Source organism: Anopheles merus, unplaced genomic scaffold (genome assembly GCF_017562075.2).
Source record: "Anopheles merus strain MAF unplaced genomic scaffold, AmerM5.1 LNR4000109, whole genome shotgun sequence".
NCBI classification, from domain to species: Eukaryota; Metazoa; Arthropoda; class Insecta; order Diptera; family Culicidae; genus Anopheles; species Anopheles merus.
The window spans coordinates 20,001-30,847 of NW_024427689.1; positions in this window are offsets into that span (position 1 = coordinate 20,001).

Genomic DNA, 10,847 nt, shown 5'->3' on the forward strand with positions numbered 1-10,847 from the left:
GTGATACGGGAGACTTTGCTACAGCGGCTTCTCTGCACTGCTGGGCTACCACCTTGTGACGGGAGACATTGCTAGCGGTCACTCTGCACTAGTGGAAGAACTCCACCGTGATACGGGAGACATTGCTAACGGTCACTCTGCACAGGTGCCAATACCACCTCGTGACGGGAAACATTGCTTTAAACCGAACGGCATCTCTGCGCGCATACACCCCAACAACACTAGACGAACATTGTCTTTGGCTACTCCGATCGGTATACATGATTATGACGGATACATTGAATGGCTATAGTGGGTTGGGTTGAAATTACCGCGGCTGCATTTTTGTTAAAACTGTAAACCGTACGGTGTCCTTCTAACAGGCGGATACCTTTGTACGGCTACAGAGTTGAATTACCCGGCTGCGTTTTGACCACTATAGTCCAATCGGTACTCTGCACTCTCATGTATACTAATGTTTCACTTGGATACACCCCACTGTTTTGTCCTACGGGCGTGTAAGCTCTCCACGACGGGATGCATTGATTGGTTCAGCGATCTTTCTGCACTTCGTGGATCTACTCCTTCGATGTGTCGGGAAACATTGCTAGCGGTCACTCTGCACTAGTGGAAGAACCCCACCGTGATACGGGAGACATTGCTAACGGTTACTCTGCACCTCGTCGAGTTACCACCGTGTGTCGGAAGACTTTGCTCATGAGTCTCTCTGCACTGCGTAAGCTACCGCCGTGTGTCGGGAAGCATTGCTAGCGGTCACTCTGCACTAGTGGAATGATACCACCGTGATACGGGAGACATTGCTAACGGCTACTCTGCACTTCGCGGACCTGCTTACTCTGTGACGGGAGACTTGCTAGCGGCTTCTCTGCACTACTGGGCTACCACCTTGTGACGGGAGACATTGCTAGCGGTCACTCTGCACTAGTGGTAGAACACCACCGTGATACGGGAGACATTGCTAACGGTCACTCTGCACAGGTGCCAATACCACCTTGTGACGGGAAACATTGCTAGAAACCGATCGGCATCTCTGCGCGATTACTTGAACACACCCCCAACTTAGTCAACTGTTAAACTTTTTCGTAATCACGGCGGGACACATTGCTCGAGCTCTAACGGACCTCTGCACGCATGAAACATGGTGGCGGGAATCATTGCTAGAACCGAACGGCGCCTCTGCGCGATGTACAAGCTCAACAGGAACCTCGTATCGGCTGCCGAGCCGGAGCTCGAACAACTTGGACTATCACCTCTAATTATATCAACTCACACCTCCCCCGAGGGTTCCGCAGAATTGCTTCTGGGTCCCCTTATCGTTAATTGCGATTCGTGTTTGCATTACACTACATTGAGCTATTCCAACTTGTTTATCCGCATGGCGAACATTTGCTGCATAGAACATTTAAGTTCCACTTTGCTCTCCCCTACGTGGGTCTGAGCTTCGCTCTCAGGGAAAGTTATGCCACATTTGGTAAGGGAAACCCGGTTTCATCACGCTATTTTACCTGCACCATGACCCCAGACACATTTGTTCAATGGATTAGATCCAAGGAACGCCGACAAACCATGCACCACTACCCTTAATAGCTCATCGAGCTTAGCGTGAATCCTTCGAGTTTCCCTAAAAAGTTCGATTGGTCTTGCAGTGTTTAAAGACAACGCGGCTTAGTTTCAAGCATGCATTTAATATACGCTTACGAAAACCTCTTAAACTGTTACGACTTTTATGCTTGAAACCATCACGACGAAGTCTTAGGGTCCGTAGACCCGTGATGTACCGCTCCAGGGAGCTTTTTGAAAGGTTGGGTAGGTCCTTTCAGGGTCCGTAGACCCTCTACGCTGCCAGTTCTCAGCGTAAGAGTACAGCAAACTAGCCAGCTACTGTCTCTTCATGGGTCCGAAGACCCAAAAATATATTTGCTACTGACCACCTTAAGCAATGCTGGGGTGTCTGTAATTTTCGAGATTTTGTCCCCGGGACACCTAGTCCGGGGCATAAGCCGTGTACTACAAGGCCTAATTTTACTCTAATATACGCATATCAACTCGAATTCATAGGTTAAGATCATCGGCAGACACCACCAGACACCACTTTTGCTTCATAAGTTCGGACTATGGTCATACGACGAACTAAATCGGGGAGGGGACGTATGACCCAAATGGGGGCCGAAATGACCCACCGACACCTCAAACCATGCTCCTACGACAAAATAGAGGTAAAAACTACGATTTGGTGAAATTTTCATTTTTGACCTCGGAGCAAGGTACCCTCCCTATAGTAGGCAATGAACAAATGATCATGTTCCCAGGAGGGCAAAAGTTGGGAACTCGAGAGGAAAGCGCTAATGGCGCGCCTTACCTAGGGGCCCGTAGAGTAAAAAGGGTACCCCCAAAAAAGTTGTTGTTTGACGTTCTGGTTTCACTTTTCATCATCTAAAATGCGTTTTCTACACGTTTTCAGTGATTTTGGCGAAAAAAAATTTTTTGACTACTCGAGCTCTCCGGCCCGTTCGGTGACCATTTTTTGACAAAAGCTAGGGAGCTGCCCCTAGGTTTGGGGTGTCACAAAATTTTGAAAAGTGGTCAAAAAACCACTATCCGGAATCGGATGTAGAATCATTAGACGAACTTAAAATTGTTCTACGACCCATGTCTGCGACGTTTAGTTTTCGAGTTATGGCCCGCCGTAGGTCTGACGGAGAACTTTTGCTAAGCGCACTTTGATGTTTGTATGAAAAAGTACCCTATCTAGGGACGCGTAGAGCAAATTGGTACCCCCGGGCATGTTGTCGGTTGACTTTCTGGTTGCACTTTTCATCATCTAGGGTGTGTTTCTGACACGTTTTGAGGGTTTTTAGCGAAAAAAATTTTTTTGACTACTCGAGCTCTCCGGCCCGTTCGGTGCACTTTTTTGCAAAAAGCTAGGGAGCTGTCCCTAGGTTCGGGGTGTCACAAAATGATGAAAAGTGGTCAAAAAACCACTATCCAGAATCGGATAGAGAATGATTAGACGAGCTTAAAATTGTTCTACGACCCATGTCTGCGACGTTTAGTATTCGAGTTATGGCCCGCCGTAGGTCTGACCGAGCAATTTTTGTTCCGCGCACTTTGTGCACCGTGCACATTGATGTTTGTATGAAAAAGTACCCTACCTAGGGACGCGTAGAGCAAATTGGTACCCCCGGGCATGTTGTCGGTTGACTTTCTGGTTGCACTTTTCATCATCTAGGGTGTGTTTCTGACACGTTTTGAGGGTTTTTAGCGAAAAAAATTTTTTTGACTACTCGAGCTCTCCGGCCCGTTCGGTGCACTTTTTTGCAAAAAGCTAGGGAGCTGTCCCTAGGTTCGGGGTGTCACAAAATGATGAAAAGTGGTCAAAAAACCACTATCCAGAATCGGATAGAGAATGATTAGACGAGCTTAAAATTGTTCTACGACCCATGTCTGCGACGTCTAGTATTCGAGTTATGGCCCGCCGTAGGTCTGACCGAGCAATTTTTGTTCCGCGCACTTTGTGCACCGTGCACATTGATGTTTGTATGAAAAAGTACCCTACCTAGGGACGCGTAGAGCAAATTGGTACCCCCGGGCATGTTGTCGGTTGACTTTCTGGTTGCACTTTTCATCATCTAGGGTGTGTTTCTGACACGTTTTGAGGGTTTTTAGCGAAAAAAATTTTTTTGACTACTCGAGCTCTCCGGCCCGTTCGGTGCACTTTTTTGCAAAAAGCTAGGGAGCTGTCCCTAGGTTCGGGGTGTCACAAAATGATGAAAAGTGGTCAAAAAACCACTATCCAGAATCGGATAGAGAATGATTAGACGAGCTTAAAATTGTTCTACGACCCATGTCTGCGACGTTTAGTATTCGAGTTATGGCCCGCCGTAGGTCTGACCGAGCAATTTTTGTTCCGCGCACTTTGTGCACCGTGCACATTGATGTTTGTATGAAAAAGTACCCTACCTAGGGACGCGTAGAGCAAATTGGTACCCCCGGGCATGTTGTCGGTTGACTTTCTGGTTGCACTTTTCATCATCTAGGGTGTGTTTCTGACACGTTTTGAGGGTTTTTAGCGAAAAAAATTTTTTTGACTACTCGAGCTCTCCGGCCCGTTCGGTGCACTTTTTTGCAAAAAGCTAGGGAGCTGTCCCTAGGTTCGGGGTGTCACAAAATGATGAAAAGTGGTCAAAAAACCACTATCCAGAATCGGATAGAGAATGATTAGACGAGCTTAAAATTGTTCTACGACCCATGTCTGCGACGTTTAGTATTCGAGTTATGGCCCGCCGTAGGTCTGACCGAGCAATTTTTGTTCCGCGCACTTTGTGCACCGTGCACATTGATGTTTGTATGAAAAAGTACCCTACCTAGGGACGCGTAGAGCAAATTGGTACCCCCGGGCATGTTGTCGGTTGACTTTCTGGTTGCACTTTTCATCATCTAGGGTGTGTTTCTGACACGTTTTGAGGGTTTTTAGCGAAAAAAATTTTTTTGACTACTCGAGCTCTCCGGCCCGTTCGGTGCACTTTTTTGCAAAAAGCTAGGGAGCTGTCCCTAGGTTCGGGGTGTCACAAAATGATGAAAAGTGGTCAAAAAACCACTATCCAGAATCGGATAGAGAATGATTAGACGAGCTTAAAATTGTTCTACGACCCATGTCTGCGACGTTTAGTATTCGAGTTATGGCCCGCCGTAGGTCTGACCGAGCAATTTTTGTTCCGCGCACTTTGTGCACCGTGCACATTGATGTTTGTATGAAAAAGTACCCTACCTAGGGACGCGTAGAGCAAATTGGTACCCCCGGGCATGTTGTCGGTTGACTTTCTGGTTGCACTTTTCATCATCTAGGGTGTGTTTCTGACACGTTTTGAGGGTTTTTAGCGAAAAAAATTTTTTTGACTACTCGAGCTCTCCGGCCCGTTCGGTGCACTTTTTTGCAAAAAGCTAGGGAGCTGTCCCTAGGTTCGGGGTGTCACAAAATGATGAAAAGTGGTCAAAAAACCACTATCCAGAATCGGATAGAGAATGATTAGACGAGCTTAAAATTGTTCTACGACCCATGTCTGCGACGTTTAGTATTCGAGTTATGGCCCGCCGTAGGTCTGACCGAGCAATTTTTGTTCCGCGCACTTTGTGCACCGTGCACATTGATGTTTGTATGAAAAAGTACCCTACCTAGGGACGCGTAGAGCAAATTGGTACCCCCGGGCATGTTGTCGGTTGACTTTCTGGTTGCACTTTTCATCATCTAGGGTGTGTTTCTGACACGTTTTGAGGGTTTTTAGCGAAAAAAATTTTTTTGACTACTCGAGCTCTCCGGCCCGTTCGGTGCACTTTTTTGCAAAAAGCTAGGGAGCTGTCCCTAGGTTCGGGGTGTCACAAAATGATGAAAAGTGGTCAAAAAACCACTATCCAGAATCGGATAGAGAATGATTAGACGAGCTTAAAATTGTTCTACGACCCATGTCTGCGACGTTTAGTATTCGAGTTATGGCCCGCCGTAGGTCTGACCGAGCAATTTTTGTTCCGCGCACTTTGTGCACCGTGCACATTGATGTTTGTATGAAAAAGTACCCTACCTAGGGACGCGTAGAGCAAATTGGTACCCCCGGGCATGTTGTCGGTTGACTTTCTGGTTGCACTTTTCATCATCTAGGGTGTGTTTCTGACACGTTTTGAGGGTTTTTAGCGAAAAAAATTTTTTTGACTACTCGAGCTCTCCGGCCCGTTCGGTGCACTTTTTTGCAAAAAGCTAGGGAGCTGTCCCTAGGTTCGGGGTGTCACAAAATGATGAAAAGTGGTCAAAAAACCACTATCCAGAATCGGATAGAGAATGATTAGACGAGCTTAAAATTGTTCTACGACCCATGTCTGCGACGTTTAGTATTCGAGTTATGGCCCGCCGTAGGTCTGACCGAGCAATGTTTGTTCCGCGCACTTTGTGCACCGTGCACATTGATGTTTGTATGAAAAAGTACCCTACCTAGGGACGCGTAGAGCAAATTGGTACCCCCGGGCATGTTGTCGGTTGACTTTCTGGTTGCACTTTTCATCATCTAGGGTGTGTTTCTGACACGTTTTGAGGGTTTTTAGCGAAAAAAATTTTTTTGACTACTCGAGCTCTCCGGCCCGTTCGGTGCACTTTTTTGCAAAAAGCTAGGGAGCTGTCCCTAGGTTCGGGGTGTCACAAAATGATGAAAAGTGGTCAAAAAACCACTATCCAGAATCGGATAGAGAATGATTAGACGAGCTTAAAATTGTTCTACGACCCATGTCTGCGACGTTTAGTATTCGAGTTATGGCCCGCCGTAGGTCTGACCGAGCAATTTTTGTTCCGCGCACTTTGTGCACCGTGCACATTGATGTTTGTATGAAAAAGTACCCTACCTAGGGACGCGTAGAGCAAATTGGTACCCCCGGGCATGTTGTCGGTTGACTTTCTGGTTGCACTTTTCATCATCTAGGGTGTGTTTCTGACACGTTTTGAGGGTTTTTAGCGAAAAAAATTTTTTTGACTACTCGAGCTCTCCGGCCCGTTCGGTGCACTTTTTTGCAAAAAGCTAGGGAGCTGTCCCTAGGTTCGGGGTGTCACAAAATGATGAAAAGTGGTCAAAAAACCACTATCCAGAATCGGATAGAGAATGATTAGACGAGCTTAAAATTGTTCTACGACCCATGTCTGCGACGTTTAGTATTCGAGTTATGGCCCGCCGTAGGTCTGACCGAGCAATTTTTGTTCCGCGCACTTTGTGCACCGTGCACATTGATGTTTGTATGAAAAAGTACCCTACCTAGGGACGCGTAGAGCAAATTGGTACCCCCGGGCATGTTGTCGGTTGACTTTCTGGTTGCACTTTTCATCATCTAGGGTGTGTTTCTGACACGTTTTGAGGGTTTTTAGCGAAAAAAATTTTTTTGACTACTCGAGCTCTCCGGCCCGTTCGGTGCACTTTTTTGCAAAAAGCTAGGGAGCTGTCCCTAGGTTCGGGGTGTCACAAAATGATGAAAAGTGGTCAAAAAACCACTATCCAGAATCGGATAGAGAATGATTAGACGAGCTTAAAATTGTTCTACGACCCATGTCTGCGACGTTTAGTATTCGAGTTATGGCCCGCCGTAGGTCTGACCGAGCAATTTTGTACTGAAATGTATGGCGGACATATTATTTCTCAAACAACATTGCCTTGTATCGTGTCCTACTTGGTCGGCACGGTAAGTATCGACTATAACAAGATTAAATGGATTGATTGATAACATTTTAAGCACATTTCCTAAGCCGTGCTCCAAAATTGTGTACCGATCAGGGAAAGTACACTACGTACGCGTTCATGGATGTCCATGTTGGTACAAGTTGCCGGTCAGGATAGCCGTGCACCAAAATTGTGTACCGATCAGGGAAAGTACAACACGGAGGGCGCAGCCCGAGCGTACGCGTTCATGGATGTCCATGTTGGTACACATGCACCAAAATTGTGTACCGATCAGGGAAAGTACACTACGTACGCGTTCATGGATGTCCATGTTGGTACAAGTTGCCGGTCAGGATAGCCGTGCACCAAAATTGTGTACCGATCAGGGAAAGTACAACACGGAGGGCGCAGCCCGAGCGTACGCGTTCATGGATGTCCATGTTGGTACACATGCACCAAAATTGTGTACCGATCAGGGAAAGTACACTACGTACGCGTTCATGGATGTCCATGTTGGTACAAGTTGCCGGTCAGGATAGCCGTGCACCAAAATTGTGTACCGATCAGGGAAAGTACAACACGGAGGGCGCAGCCCGAGCGTACGCGTTCATGGATGTCCATGTTGGTACACATGCACCAAAATTGTGTACCGATCAGGGAAAGTACACTACGTACGCGTTCATGGATGTCCATGTTGGTACAAGTTGCCGGTCAGGATAGCCGTGCACCAAAATTGTGTACCGATCAGGGAAAGTACAACACGGAGGGCGCAGCCCGAGCGTACGCGTTCATGGATGTCCATGTTGGTACACATGCACCAAAATTGTGTACCGATCAGGGAAAGTACACTACGTACGCGTTCATGGATGTCCATGTTGGTACAAGTTGCCGGTCAGGATAGCCGTGCACCAAAATTGTGTACCGATCAGGGAAAGTACAACACGGAGGGCGCAGCCCGAGCGTACGCGTTCATGGATGTCCATGTTGGTACACATGCACCAAAATTGTGTACCGATCAGGGAAAGTACACTACGTACGCGTTCATGGATGTCCATGTTGGTACAAGTTGCCGGTCAGGATAGCCGTGCACCAAAATTGTGTACCGATCAGGGAAAGTACAACACGGAGGGCGCAGCCCGAGCGTACGCGTTCATGGATGTCCATGTTGGTACACATGCACCAAAATTGTGTACCGATCAGGGAAAGTACACTACGTACGCGTTCATGGATGTCCATGTTGGTACAAGTTGCCGGTCAGGATAGCCGTGCACCAAAATTGTGTACCGATCAGGGAAAGTACAACACGGAGGGCGCAGCCCGAGCGTACGCGTTCATGGATGTCCATGTTGGTACACATGCACCAAAATTGTGTACCGATCAGGGAAAGTACACTACGTACGCGTTCATGGATGTCCATGTTGGTACAAGTTGCCGGTCAGGATAGCCGTGCACCAAAATTGTGTACCGATCAGGGAAAGTACAACACGGAGGGCGCAGCCCGAGCGTACGCGTTCATGGATGTCCATGTTGGTACACATGCACCAAAATTGTGTACCGATCAGGGAAAGTACACTACGTACGCGTTCATGGATGTCCATGTTGGTACAAGTTGCCGGTCAGGATAGCCGTGCACCAAAATTGTGTACCGATCAGGGAAAGTACAACACGGAGGGCGCAGCCCGAGCGTACGCGTTCATGGATGTCCATGTTGGTACACATGCACCAAAATTGTGTACCGATCAGGGAAAGTACACTACGTACGCGTTCATGGATGTCCATGTTGGTACAAGTTGCCGGTCAGGATAGCCGTGCACCAAAATTGTGTACCGATCAGGGAAAGTACAACACGGAGGGCGCAGCCCGAGCGTACGCGTTCATGGATGTCCATGTTGGTACACATGCACCAAAATTGTGTACCGATCAGGGAAAGTACACTACGTACGCGTTCATGGATGTCCATGTTGGTACAAGTTGCCGGTCAGGATAGCCGTGCACCAAAATTGTGTACCGATCAGGGAAAGTACAACACGGAGGGCGCAGCCCGAGCGTACGCGTTCATGGATGTCCATGTTGGTACAATCTACATGTACGTACCTAGTTTTTGTGTCAAAAGTTGCAATAAAGTGCTTGTATGCTTAAAATGCTTATCTCAACCGGTCACCTTTTGGCCTGCCCTTTTATAGACAGAAACCTAGAAAGATACTCGCGATTTTTGTGTTTTTCCATTCGCCCGGGACGACGAAATGAGCTCTGTGCACATCGTGCCGAAAACTGTCTTCTCCACCTTTGTTTTTGTCCGTCTGATCATAAAATCACCCTTATTTGTGTACCATTTGGAGTGCGCAGCCCAAACGTACGCGTTAATGTTAATGTTTGTATACACTACATGTATGTTCCTAGGATTTGGTAATTGAGTCAAACACACAATTCCCCGACCGTCGCGGACACCATTCTTGGACAGAAGTCCTAGTACGTAGAGTACTTTCCCTAGGTATGTGCCCGTTCGTGACTATCGTTGCGTGCATACGGACACGCTTGGGTATGTTTACCATACAAGGTTTACTAGGGAAACCAGGAAGGAATTCTAGGCACACGTTTTGTTCCATCCACAGTAACTTTCGTTCTCTTAAGGTAGCTATTTAACTTGTTTGCCATGATAAGTAACCTGCTTCCCCGACCGTCGCGGACACCATTCTTGGACAGAAGTCCTAGTACGTAGAGTACTTTCCCTAGGTATGTGCCCGTTCGTGACTATCGTTGCGTGCATACGGACACGCTTGGGTATGTTTACCATACAAGGTTTACTAGGGAAACCTGCTTGCTCGACCATTGCCCTCCCGTCGCGGACACCATTCTTGGACAGAAGTCCTAGTACGTAGAGTACTTTCCCTAGGTATGTGCCCGTTCGTGACTATCGTTGCGTGCATACGGACACGCTTGGGTATGTTTACCATACAAGGTTTACTAGGGAAACCTGCTTGCTCGACCATTGCCCTCCCGTCGCGGACACCATTCTTGGACAGAAGTCCTAGTACGTAGAGTACTTTCCCTAGGTATGTGCCCGTTCGTGACTATCGTTGCGTGCATACGGACACGCTTGGGTATGTTTACCATACAAGGTTTACTAGGGAAACCTGCTTGCTCGACCATTGCCCTCCCGTCGCGGACACCATTCTTGGACAGAAGTCCTAGTACGTAGAGTACTTTCCCTAGGTATGTGCCCGTTCGTGACTATCGTTGCGTGCATACGGACACGCTTGGGTATGTTTACCATACAAGGTTTACTAGGGAAACCTGCTTGCTCGACCATTGCCCTCCCGTCGCGGACACCATTCTTGGACAGAAGTCCTAGTACGTAGAGTACTTTCCCTAGGTATGTGCCCGTTCGTGACTATCGTTGCGTGCATACGGACACGCTTGGGTATGTTTACCATACAAGGTTTACTAGGGAAACCAGGAAGGAATTCTAGGCACACGTTTTGTTCCATCCACAGTAACTTTCGTTCTCTTAAGGTAGCTATTTAACTTGTTTGCCATGATAAGTAACCTGCTTCCCCGACCGTCGCGGACACCATTCTTGGACAGAAGTCCTAGTACGTAGAGTACTTTCCCTAGGTATGTGCCCGTTCGTGACTATCGTTGCGTGCATACGGACACGCT